Raw genomic sequence first — 14,395 nt, forward strand, 5'->3', positions numbered from 1 at the left:
CTTGCTCATGGGAATAAAAAGGATTCAGCTATTCTGAAACAATTTGTTAAGTTTGTTATAAATATAAACATGTAATTATCATTCATCCCATGAATTGTACTCTTAGACATTTATCCCAGAGAAATAGAAGTAAAACTTGTGTATAGATTTTCCTGATAGCTAAACATCTAGAAATACCAGGTGTCATTCAGTGGGTAAATAGTTAAACAAACTGTGGTATATTCGGACCATGGAGTGCTACTTTGAAATAAAAAGCAATGTACTATTCATGCAACAGTTTAAATGAATCTCAAGAGAATTATGCTAGGTAAGAGAAGTCAATCCCAAAAGATTACATGCAGTATGATTTCATTCACATAAAATTCTTGAAATGACAAAATTATGGGCTGGAGAAGAGATCAGTGGTTTCCAGGAATGAAGGGCAGGGCAGAAAGAAAATATAAAAGGGCAATATGAGGGATCTTTTGGGGTGATGAAAATATTCTATATCAATGTAAGTATTTTTGTTATAATATTATAGTGCATTTTACTGCATTTTATATGCTATATTATATTTTACATAATAGTAAAAATTGTGCCCTGACCAGTTTGGCTCAGTGGATAGAGCGTCAGCCTGCATACTGAAGGGTCCTAGGTTCGATTTCAGTCAAGGGCATGTACCTTGGTTGCAGGCACATCCCCAGTAAGGGGTGTGCAGGAGTCAGCTGATCGATGTTTCTCTCTCATCGATGTTTCTCTATATCCCTCTCCCTTCCTCTCTGTAAAAAATTAATAAAATATATTTAAAAAATTGTGTGCTGCATTGTATCTTGGTTTTGATTTGCAAGATGTTACCTTTGGAAAGACCTAAATAAAGCGTTCACATTTTTTTTTTTTTTGGTATTTTTTCTTATAGCAAAATTTGAATCTATAACTATCTTAAATAAAATGTTTAGTGTTCACAATAACCAAAGGTAAAAACAATCAAAATGCCCATCGATGGATGGATGGATAAACAAAATGTGGAGTATACATACAGTGAAATATTACTCAGCCTGAAAAAGGAATAAATTCCTACACATGCCACAATATGAATGAACCTTGAGGACACCATGCAAAGTGAAGTAAGGCATACACCAAATACTATATGATTCCACTTATATGAGGTACTTAGATTAGTCAAATTCAGACACAGAAATTAGAAAAATGGTCACCTATAGAGGAGGCGATGGGGTGTGTGTGTGAGTTAGTGTTTAATGGGTATATAGTTTCAGTATTGGATGATGAAAATGTTCTGGAGATGGATGGTGGGGGTGGTTGCAAAACAATGTTACTATAATTAGACCTGTACACTAAAAATGGTTCAAATGGTAAAGGTTATCTATAATAATAAGAGCAGAATATGCTAATTAGACTGGACGTCCTTCTGGATGATCTTCCAGACGAAGCCGGGGCTTCGAGGGAAGCCTGGGTCCCGGGTGCCGAAGGGAAGCCAGTGCTGGCAGCTGGGGGAAGGAAGGCCTACTCTTGCACAAATTTCATGCATCGGGCCTCTAGTGTTGTATATATTTTACCAATTAACATAGGAAGAACCAAAACAAAACCATAACAATGAAAGTTACACTTGAGAGAGGAAGAAAACATGATGGAAAAACCAGGGATAGAAGCTTGACTTCTTTCAATATGCTTTCTTTTGGCATATTTAACTTTGTAAGAAAAATTGTGTATAATTATAATTCAATTAAATTTAAAATGTAAATTCCTTGTAAAACAAATGCTGGTTGAAACAAATTTTATCTGTATATGCTGTAAGTTGACTGAGGCATATACAGATACAATTTTGAAAAATATGAAATGTTTTCAGTAATCACATTGTTGGAGATAGTTTTGGTGTTATTCTTAGACTACTTTTAATGTGTTTATTGTAAGATAAACAAATTAATAGTTTTGTTGGAGTTGCTGGAAACGGAGAACTTTAGCACGAGAGAAAGAAGACACAAATGTAAGATTATTTAGGTTAAGTAAAAGTCCTGCAGTCTGCAGACCAGGCAAGATAGCCTAGAGTCTCCTCTAAATGCAATCAACATTTCAAATAATTCAACATGCGATTATAAAGGATGATGCACTGTGAAAGGAGGGAGGCAGAATGGCTAGGAACCTCAGGACATAAGGAATGACATGACGTGATGGTGTGTCTCTCATTTTCCTTTGATTCACTGTGTCCCAGGTTGGCCTCTGCAGAGGCCTGCAGCCTGGAGCTGCCAACAGGTGTGTCATGAAAAGCCCCAAGGGAAGCCTGATTTCTGAGGCCAAAGCACCTAGAAAGGGGGAGTCCGGGAGAGTCATAGTGGAGACCCCTACTCTTGCCCCATACCCAGTGGCAGCTGGTGAGCTTGTGTCACCTGCACGAGTAATGCCTAAGAAGATCCGATGGGGAACCTCATTTCCTGTCCCCCAACCAGCTGCCACAGGTGGATGGACACACCACCATGCTGCCCACAGCCATAGCACAGGCACAGACTAGATAGGGAAGCCCATCTTTGTCCACCACCCAGCAGTAGCAGGATGCTCTCTGCTGGAAACAGCTCAGGTAAAGACTGGGTGGGGAGCAGCGTCTCCCACCTACCCATCAGTGGAATAAGCAAAGACAAAGTGGGAAGCCCTACCTTCTGTTCTCTATGCAGGGACAGAATGAGTACCTGCTCTCCTGACCATATGCATCAGCAAACCTAGCATCTCTTAGCCAGCAACAGAAGGTGACCCAGACTCACCCATAGCAGAGCGTGACCCAGTCCTGGTGTCTGGTGGTCCTTTGCCCATTGGTAGAGGGTGACCTAGACTCAGTGTCTTCTAACCCTCATCTCCAAGGTTAGAAAGCTGCACAAATAGACACCTTCCTCGTCTGGTGGCCCCAGCAGAGATCTAGCAGGAAGCTATTAGCATGAGGAGAACCAGGGAGCAGGCTCCAGGAAGCCATATTTACCCTGTAGGTCTGGCATACCCAGTTCTTTCCTAGAAGCACTGGGAGGCCCAGGGAATACTTTCAGTTCCATTAGATTAAGTAGGATTCCCACCAGCACTGAGCAGCCAGATGCAAAAAATCATATGTTGTGTGATTCCATTTTATATGACATAATTAGAGTACATAAATCCATAGAGACAGAATACAGGTAGGTGGGAGTGGGAAGAAAGTGAGGAGGAACTGTTCAATGGGTAAGAGGTTCCCTTTGGGTTGATGAAAATACTTTAGAACTAGATAGAGATGATGGTTGCACAACACTGTGAATGCCACAAATGCCACTAAATTGTTCACTTCAAATGGCTAGTTTTATATTATGTAAATTGCACTTCAATAAATAAAATAAAATATTTAACATTAAAAGATAAACTAAACAATTCAATTAAAAAGGAAAAACAGGAATCAAAAAAAAAAAAAGGAAAAACAATGAACAAACATTTTAACAAAGACGATATATAGATGGCAAGTAAGCACCTGGAGAGATGCTCAACATTGTTAGCTATTGGAAAACACAAACTAAAACCAAGTGGTAGCACCCACTCCTGTCAGAATGGCAGAAACAGAGAGTGATGATAGAGAATGCTGGTGAGGGTGAGCCCCTGCATATGAGGGGACACACTATGTATATATATAAAAGCCTAAGAGACCAAATGACCAGAACAACTGGTCACTATAGTGTGCACTAACCACCAGGGGGCAGACGCTCAACACAGGAGCTTCCCCCTGGTGGTCAGTGTGCTCCCACAATGGGAGCACCGCTCAGCTGATCGACCCCATGCCGGCAGCCACTCACTCCCTCAGTAGTCCTGCAGGTCCAATCTCCAGAGAACAGGCCAGGCACTGAGGGACCAGTGCCACTGGCATGATCCTGACAGCACCACTGGCCTCCTGGAAATCAGCCTCAGGCACCATGGCTGCTTCCCTAGATGCTCCGCAAGAAAGAAATGATATAAAAGCAGCTGGCAGGTGGCTCCAGACAACCAGCATGAACATCAGTGGGATGGATCCAGATTCTGGGCTGGCAAGGGTGAACCACCACCCTCCTGGAGGGCCAATCGCATCCGGCCCCACACCCCTGGGGACCCCACCCATCCATGAATTCGTGCACCACTCCTCTAGTATATCTATATATAAGTATATATGTTTTGTCCCTGTATTGCTGTGGGAATGGATAATTGTACAGCTACTCTGGAAAAGAGTTAGGCAGCTTCTTACAAAACTGCACACACCTATCTAGAATTCAGAAATTGCTTTCCTGAGTATTTATATAAAAAAGTGAAGACTTGCCCACACAAAAAACCATGCATAATTGTTTACAGTTGTCCTCATAATGGCCAAATACCAGAAATAACCCAAATGTCCTTCAGGAAATGAGTGGTTAAACAAACAATGGCTTATACATATCATGGAATCCTGCTGTACTAAGCAATAATAAGTAAATAGGTATTGATACACCCAACAACTTGGATGAATCTTAAAGGGATTATTCTAAATGAAAAAAACAATCTCAAATGATTATATCCTGTATGATTTTATTTATATAACATTCTTTTAAAATTACAGAAATAAAAATAGCCTAGTTGTTGGCCAGGGATAGGGATTCCAGAGGGAGATGGGTGTGGCTGTGAAGTGATATCATAAGAGGCCTATGGTGACACAATAAATCTAGATCTTTTTTTATATACTAGTATATGTTTTTATTAATTTGAGAGAGAAAGGAAGGTGAGAGGGAGAGAGAGATAGAAACATCGATGAGGGAGAGAAACATTGACCAGCCACCTCCTGTACACCCCTACTGGGGTTTGAGATCACAACCCTGGCAAGTGCCTTGACTGGAAATCGAACCAATGACCTCTTGGTTCATGGGTCAATGCTCAACCACTGAGCAACACTGGCTGGTACTATCTAAAATTGATACAATCTAAATAATTTCTGTGGATTATATAAGTATCAATTGTTATCCTACCTAATAATAGACAAATATGCAAATTGACTGCACCTTCGCTATGCCCAAGCCACACCAACCAGACAAACCACGCCCACCAACCAATCAGGACGAGTATACAAATTACCCCAACCAAGATGGTGGCTAATTTGCATATCAAGACAGCTTAGAAAGAAGCCAAGAGCTGCAGAAGGGAGCAAAGCTGCAGAGAAGCAAGCAACCCCGGAGGGAGGAGGAGGGAGGAGCAGAGGCAGGGCCGGAGGAGAAGGAAGAAGAGCAGGCAGGCTGGCGGAGAAGGAGGGGCTGGGGAGAAGGGAGGAGCGCAGGTGGGGTAGGGTAGACTGCAGCAGGAAACCCTATTGCAGGATTTTTCCTGCAACGGGAACGCTAGTGTAAAATAAATTTTATGTAAAAATGTATGTAAAGCATCGCTATGTAAAATATTATGTAAACACTAGTGGCCCAGTGCATGAAATTTGTGCACATTAAAAGGGGATTAATTAGAGGAAATATTTTAATATTGCTATTTGCCCTTTCTCTATAATAGAAGTGTCAGAGATGAAAGAAAATTAGTAAAATGTATATGAAAATCTTCCTCCTGTCAGTCTGAGGCACACCACGGGACCCAGAGTCAAGTCCCCACCCAACCACGTGCGCCTCAAAATCGCGTGAGACCCAGACCTGGCCGGCTCCCCACATTGGGCTAGATCCAGACCCGGCTGGGCCCACCCTTATCAAGCCCCGCCTGGTGGCGGGCATGGCTTCAGGTCCCCCAGCCTAGGCATTGGGCCAGGGGGCATGGCCTCAGGTCCCCTGGCCCGGTGCTGGGGCAGGGGGTGCGACCTGAGGTCCCCCATCAAGCCCCACCAGTGGGAGGCATAGCCTGAGGTCCCCTGGCCCGGTGATGGGTTGGGTGGCATGGCCTGAAGTCCCCCGTCAAGCCCCGCCAGGAGGGAGCATGGCCAGAGGTCCCCCAACCTGGCGCTAGGGTGGGGGGCATGGCCCGAAGTCCCCCATCAAGCCCTCCTGGGTGGGGGCGTGGCCTGAGGTACCCTGTCTAGGCCAACAGGGGTGGGGGGAGGGGGTGCAGCCTCAGGTCGCTGCTGACTGCTCGTTAAGGCTCTGTACGGGAACTCGGTCTCTGCTGTAGGCCCAGCCATTTTGTGTTATGGAAACCCCTGCCTCCACTGACTGTGGGCGCTGCCATCTTTGTGGCGGAGTGATGGTCAATTTGCATATTCCCTCTTTATTATATACTAGAGGCCCGGTGCACGAAATTCGTGCATGGCGGGGAGGGGGGATTAGCAGGGCGTGTTGTCCCTCAGGCCAGCCTGCAGTCTCTCCAATCTGGGACCCCTCAAGGGACCTTCATTTTTTCCTTCAAGAATGTGGTGGAAAAACCCTAGATTACCTTCTTGGATTCTTATAACCCAAATTACCAAGAACACTGCAATTGGTGGCCTACAGGGAGCTTAGCCAATGAGTTGTCAGAAAAGGTATTTACTCTCAAAATGGTTTGGCTCAGTGGATAGACTGTGGGCCTGCAGACTGAAAGGTCCCAGGTTTGATTCCTGTTAAGAGCATGTACCTTGGTTGGAGGCATATCCCCAGTGGGGAGTGTGCAGGAGGAAGATAATGGATGTTTCTCTCTCATTGATATTTCTGACTGTCTATCCCTCTCCCCTCTTCTCTGTAGAAAAATAAATAAATAATTTTTTTTAAAAAAAAAGGTGTATCCTCTGCAGCTCATGCAGCCCCTGGGTTGTGTCCACTGGGCTAGGGGCGTGTCCCTGCCACCCGGTGGTGGCTGCCAGGGTCTCTGCACACCCCAGAGGCCAGCAGCCATCCCCCTGTGGAGGGCGCTAGGCTTGGAGCATGGACACAATCTGCCACTTGGTGCTGGAGCTTGGAAAGCCTCTGGGGCAGGGAGGGAACATCCCCGTTTCCAAGTGCCCCAAGGCCAGCAGCCAGCCCCTGGTCCATGGGCCCCAGGCTCGAGGCTTGCAGGGACCCTGGGCAGCACGCAGCGGTGGCCGCCAGGGTCTCGGCTAACCCAGGAGGCCAGCAGCAGCCCCTGGTACCTGGGCACCTGGCTGGGGGCGTGGCCCCAAACCGCCGCTTTGTGCAGGAGCCTTTGCAAGCGGCTTGGGGAGGCCAGCAGCCAGCCTGACCATGGGCCTCAGGCTCGAGGCTTGCAGGGACCCCAGGCAGCACACAGCAGTGGCCGCCAGGGTCTCGACACAACCCAGAGGCCAGTGGCAGCCCCTGGTCCTGGGCGCCTGGCTGGGGGCGTGGCCCCAAACCGCTTGCAAAGGCTCCTGCACAAAGCGGCGGTTTGGGGCCACGCCCCCAGCCAGGTGCTCAGGCTCGGGGCTTGCAGGGACCCCGGGCAGCACACAGCAGTGGCCGCCAGGGTCTTGGCACACCCCAGAGGCCAGCGGCAGCCCCTGGTCCTGGGCGCCTGACTGGGGGCGTGGCCCCAAACCACTGCTTTGTGCAGGAGCCTTTGCAAGCCGCTGGGGGCGGGGCAGGGATCTTCCGCCCGCCAGGTTGCTTGGCACCTACACCCATAGGCTCTGAGTGGCCAGGGGGCATTCTGGGACCCCTGCCGCTCAGGACCTAAGCACGGGCCTATATGCTAGGAGTGGCCTGGGTCCAGAGAATGTTTCCTGGACCCAGGCCGCTCAATGCCCGCATATGCAAATTAACCGCCATCTTGTTCGCTCTGATTGGCTGTGGGCATAGCGGAGGTGTGGTCAATTTGCATGTTTCTCCATTATAAGGTAGGATGATTGTTATGTAAAATACTTTTATGTAAAAAATATTACCATTGGAAGAGGCTGGGGGAAGTTTGCATGGCACCTCACTGCAATTTTTTGTTTTGCAACAACCTACTAATCTATAGTTATTCAATATTTTTAAAACCTATAATTCTATATTCTTTTTTTAAAATATATTTTATTGATTTTTTTAACAGAAAGGAAGGGAGAGGCATAGAGAGTTAGAAACATCGATGAGAGAGAAACATCAATCAGCTGCCTCCTGCACACCCCCTACTGGGGATGTGCCTGCAACCAAAGTATATGCCCTTGATCAGAATTGAACCTGGGACCCTTCAGTCCCCAGGCTCACGCTCTATCCACTAAGCCAAACTGGTTAGGGAATATAATTCTATATTCTAATTGAAGTACCAGTCAAAAAATTTTAATATAATATATATATATATATATATATATATATATATATATATATATACATATACATATATAATATATATATATACTAGAGGCCTGGTGCACGAAATTCATGCATGGAAGGGGGTTGTCCTTCAACGCAGCCTGTACACTCTCCAATATGGGACCCCTCAAGGGATGTCCGACTGCCCGTTTAGGCCCGATCCCACTACGGGCAGTCGGACATCCCTCTCACAATCCAGGACTGCTGGCTCCCAACTGCTTGCCTGCCTGCCTTCCTGATTGCCCCTAACCTCTTCTGCCTGCCAGCCTGATCACCCCCTAACCACTCTGCTGCCAGCCTGTTTGCCCCCAACTTCCATCCTCTGCCAGCCTGGTCACCCCTAACTGCCCTCTCCTGCAAGGTTGATCACCTCCAACTGCCCTCCCTTGCAGGCCTGATCCCTCTCAACTGCCCTCCCTTGCAGGCCGGGTGCCTCCCAACTGCCCTCTCCTGCTGGCCATCTGTGGTGGCCATCTTGTGTCCACATGGGGGCAGGATCTTTGACCACATGGGGGCAGCGATATTGTGTGTTGCAGTGATGATCAATCTGCATAGTACTCTTTTATTAGATAGGATAGAGGCCTGGTACAGGGGTGGGGGCCAGCTGGTTTGCCCTGAAGGGTGTCCCTGATCAGGGTGGGGTTCCCTTGGGGCGTGGGGCGGCCTGAGCGAGGGGCCTGTGGTGGTTTGCAGGCGGGCCATGCCCTCTGGCAACCCAAGCAGAGGCCCTGGTATCTGGAATCTATTTTCCTTCTACAATTGAAACTTTGTAGCCTGGAGCAGAGCCAAGCCTGGGGCTCCCTCCGAGGCAGGCAGCCATTTGTTTGGGGGTTATAATTGAAACTTTGTTGCCTTAAGCGGGTGGGCCCGGCCAGGGTGTGCAGAAAGCTTTGTTTCCCCTGTTGCCGGCGGCAACCCTGGCCTGCTCTCTCAAGCTTCATTCTGCTGCCATTTGTTTGAATTTGTTTACCTTCTATAATTGAAACTTTGTAGCTTGAGTGGAGGCTTAGGCCTGCAACGGCATGCAGAAAGCTTGGCTTCCTCTGTTACCTAGGAAACCTTGCTCTCTGTGGCTGTAGCCATCTTGGTTTGGGTTAATTTGCATACTCGCTCTGATTGGGTGGTGGGCATGGCTTGTGGGTGTGTCGGAGGTATGGTCAATTTGCATATTTGTCTATTATAAGATAGGATGATTATATATATGTATACACACACACACACAGGTTGTTCCAAATAATGTATATACACGTTAACAGCTGATAGCTCAATTTTGAAAATGAAGTGTATTTTTAAAAACACTGACTTTATAATATTCAAAGAGTATGTATCCATGTTTTGGGACACCCTATATATCTCTATATACATGTATATGTTTTGTCCACAGCAAAGGCCTCATAACAATGATCAATGGAGAAGCAATTATCACTGCAGCACCTGGATTGCAGTCACTCCCATTTGGTACTGATAGGAACTAGGACTGGATGAAGAAGGAAGTGTTGGCCAAGGGCAGAAAGAGCCAAAAATAAGGATTCTTAAAGACTACTGCAGTAGTGTCAAAAAAAATCAACAAACAATAAGTACTGGCGAGGATGTGGAGCAAAGGGAACCCTAGTGCACTGTTGATGGGAATGCAGACTGGTACAACCACTTTGGAAAATAGTGTGGTATTTCCTCAAAAAATTAAAAATGAAACTGCCATTTGACCCAGTGATCCGATTTCTAGGACTATATTCTAAGAAGCCTGAAACACCAATCAGAATCTATGCATCCTTATATTCATAGCAGCATTATTTATAACTAGAGGCCCGGTGCATGAAATCCATGAACGAGGGGGGGCGTCCCCTCAGCCCAGCCTGCACCCTCTCCAATCCGGGACCCCTTGGGGGATGTCCAACTGCCGGTTTAGAACTGGCAGTTGGACATCCCTCTCACAATCCGGGACTGATGGCTCCTAACTACTCACCTGACTGCCTGCCTGATCACCCCTAACTGCCCTCCTGCCGGCCTGGTCACCCCTTATTGCCCCCCCCCCCCGCCAGCCTGGTCACTCCCAACTGCCCCCCCCCCGCTGGCCTGGTCATCCCTCACTGCTCCCCTCTGCTGGCCTGGTCGTCCCTCATTGCCACCCCCCCACCCCCCGCTGGCATGATTGCCCCCAATGGCTCCCCCTGCTGGCCTAGTTTCCCCTCACTGCCCTGCCCCCTGCCGGCCTGGTTGCCTCACACAGCCTGCTGTTCAGCTGTTTGGTCATCCCTCACTAACTTCACTGCCAGCCTGGTCACCCCACACAGCCTGCTGTTTCATTGTTACTGTGAGGGCATCCTGACCAATTTGCATATTACCCTTTTATTAGTATAGATATCTAGGATCTGAAAACAGCCCAAGTGCCCATCAGCAAATGAATGGATAAACAAAACTGGTACATTTACACAGTGGACTACTATGCAGCTGTAAAAAAGAAGGATCTCTTATCCTTTGTGACAGTATGGAGGGACCTGGAGAGTATTATGTTAAGCGGAATAAGCCAGTCAGAGAAAGACAAGTATCACCTGATCTCATTTATATGTGGAATCTAATGAACAAAATAAACTGACAAAAAAGATCCAGAGACATTGAAGCATGGAATTGACTGATGTATTTCAGAGTGAGAGTGGGGTGGGAGGAGATCAACCAATGAGCTTATATGCATGTATGCATTGCCTTTGGACAGACAATAGTGCCAGTAAGGCCAGGGGAGAGGTGGAGGGGATGGATGGGGGAAAAACAGGGGGCATCTGTAATACTTTCAACAATAAAGATAAATAAATTTTTAAAAATAAATCAGAAATAAACTTGAAGAAGCTCCAAAAGGCCAAAGAAGGAATGATATGAGCTTAAATAAGAGCAATAACTGCAATGGGTAGACACATGTCAGATGGGTTTAAAATCCATGAGCTCTTCTAGCACCCATCTCCTGATTTCTAAATATTATTCTCCAATAACAGTGTCATGGTTCCTTTAAAAAAGTGGTGAATCCTAGGGCTTGGGCAGGTTAAATGCCAGGTGAGACTAGAGTATCCTGTGGTGCCAGGTTTCCGAGGATGCTCACATAATGGGCACTGGGATGGGGGGCATTGCCCATAAGAAGGAGTGCAAAATGGGTAGCCCATGGTCTAAAAGTTCATATGCTAATCAGCCACTGTCTGGGATTTCAGCTGATTATGCCAAAATTATGGTCCAGAGCAGTGGTCGGCAAACTGCGGCTCCTGAGCCACATGCGGCTCTTTAGCCTCTTGAGTGTGGCTCTTCCACAAAGTATCTGTGCGATTGAAACGTACAGTGCGATTGAAACTTCATGGCCCATGCGCAGAAGTCGGTTTTCGGCTCTCAAAAGAAATTTCAATCGTTGTACTCTTGATATTTGGCTCTGTTGACTAATGAGTTTGCCGACCGCTAGTCCAGAGGATTGCAATTGACTAGATCTCTGGACAAAACAACGATAACAAAAAAATCACAACATGATCTCAAGTTTTGTTGCCCCAAATGGGGTCCCTTTGAACCCTTAAGGTTGTTTATGTGCGTCCTCAATTGAAACAAAGAAAATACCATACCTCCCAGAGACAATAGGAAGCATTTTTTTTAATGATAACTTGAGAGCTATAAATAAATCAAGAGGCTACTGCTGCCTTCCTCAGGGAAAGGTAATTCTAAGTTGGGTAAATGCCTTGATAAATTTAAAAGGAAACCAGCCCTTGTAAAACTAGGACAAAATGGGAATCATGAGAAAAATGTTCCTCTGACCCTTGTGCTTGTGACTCTAAAGCCAGGTTCACTAAAAAATGCTTGGGAGATGCCACACTTAGCACTCCTGGGGTACCTCTGCCCCTTTCCTTCCTTCCCCATCTTTGTCTCCAGGTGAGCAGCGGCCCCCTGAGGCTCAGGCTTCACCTCCAGCGCCATCTTTTACCTTCACTCCCGACCCCAGGGAAATCTGCCCCCTTAAAAACTCAGCCTTTTAGGGAACGTCTCTTTACTTTCCGAGCTTTGCAACTTCATTGTGAACATTTGCTTTCCATTATATTTTCTTTGTATTTATTGATAAGCCCGTTTTAAGGAGAAACTTTAAAGGAAGAGGATCTCAAATCTCTCAGAGACAATAGAACACATTCTTTGATTTTAAAAACAACTTTAAAGGAATTCTTGCAACATGTAAAAACTTTGGCCATCTGAACAAAACCTCAACTTAATATTTTTGGGTTTATACTGTTTCGTTAGAGCTTTGTATCATTGTGCTATTTCTGTGTTTATATATATATCTATGTATGTATGTTATAAGTAAGGTCTAACATACATACCACTAGGTAAAATATACATACCACATACCACATACCACTAGATGACATTGTCAAAATTGATTTGTAGATTCAAATTAGGTTAAAAAAAGGACCCTACTTAATTGGTTAAAACAAATGAGCACCGTCACAAATTGGAGAAATAACAGTAACTTGTACAATTGTTTTTCAAGTGCACATGACTTAGGCTTAATCTCGTAAATAAAAACTAGCTTAAGAATGTTGGATTAAGTAAGGAGGTGCAGTTGTCTAGCTCTCTAGGTTAGGGCTGGCGACAAGATGTGAAAATCAGAGACTAAGTTTGGAGAGCTAGTGTGTCATTTTGCAAGACTAGGCAGGTACAAGATGCTTCAGATATGATCCGGACACTCATGACAAAGCCTGGTTAAATGTTCTGGTGATGGAAAATGATTGCACATGGAGAATAAGATGTGTGTTTGATAAAGGAGATATGAGGAATGAAAATATATTTTTCTTGAATGAAAAGAAATTAATTTTGTTCTAGAGTAAATGATTGTTCTAGAATAAACAGAGGAAATAAGATAAGATAAAAGCTGAAAGGTTTATGTAAGTTGCAGAAGGTTGGAGACATTTTCGAAGGAGGAATCTTGAAAAGGAAATTTTAGGTGTGGTCAGACTAACCAAGATTGGAATGGACTTTTAAGAGCATGTGAACACAGAATTGGAATTTGGCTTTCTTTCTTTGCTAAAAGGACAAAAGTTTTTCTATACTGTTGTTGTGTCCTTCCTTATTACTGGTATTCCTTCCTTGGTGTTCCTTATTAGGAAATGTAAAGAGAAAGTAAAGATTTTGTGTTTTATCAAGCCTGGCTGGCATGGCTCAATGGTTGAACATTGACCTATGAATCAGGAGGTCACGGTTGGATTCCAGGTCAGGGCACATGCCAGGGTTGCTGTCTCAGTATCCAGTGTGGGGTGTGCAGGAGGCAGCCAATTAATGATTCTCTCTCATCACTGATGTTTCTATCTTTCTCTCTCTCTCCCTTCCTCTTTGAAATCGATAAAAATATATTTTTAAAAATTACTTCCTATGCTCTGCATTGTCAGGTCTTTGATTTCTTAGATAAACCAAACCTTCTTAATAGTTATAGAGCTAACTTTTTTGCCTCTATAACTTTCTATAATTGCTTCAGGAGTATTTAAATAGGTGACTAAATGGATAACTGGAATAAGAAATTTCTCTTTATAAAAGGGGGAAATTAAACTAATCAGGCTACTTGATGTTTGGAAAGTGAATTCCCATCCACTTGCTCCAGTCCCCAAGGGTAGAAACGTACTAATGATGACTCACGCATTTTCAGTGGGCAGAGGCATTCCATGCCAGAGTGCTGTAGTTGCAGCCCTTACTAAAATACTTCTAGAAAGGACATTTTATGCTTGGAAAATCCCCAGTGTCCTAGCAATTGGGAAAACCATTTTACTAGACACATTCTACACCAGATATGCTAAATTTGGCTGATATTCCAGAGTTTACATTGTGCTTATCACCCCTACCCCTCTGGTTTGATAGAACAAACGGTTAAGATAGTTAAAATTCAATTGGTAAAGCTTTTGAATCTTTCAATGTGCCTTGGCCTAAAGCACTTCTCTTGCTGTTGCTTAACCTGAGATCTATTCTTTTTAGTAAACCTTGATTGTCCTCTTTTAAAATTGTTACCAGAAGACTTATGAAACTATCAGGAAGTGTGCAAGCCTGTCTTATGAAGGGGACCATTCTAACTTATTTCAGGTAACTCTAAATTAATGCAGTCTCAAAGAGCAATCTTTCCACACTGTGCTCCCGAGAAACAAAGACACCAAGCACTAAGGCTTACAACCTGGAGATGTGGTCCATCACAAAGGGTATCTCCGCAAGGATCCCTC

Source organism: Eptesicus fuscus, chromosome 17 (assembly GCF_027574615.1).
Source record: "Eptesicus fuscus isolate TK198812 chromosome 17, DD_ASM_mEF_20220401, whole genome shotgun sequence".
NCBI lineage: Eukaryota > Metazoa > Chordata > Mammalia > Chiroptera > Vespertilionidae > Eptesicus > Eptesicus fuscus.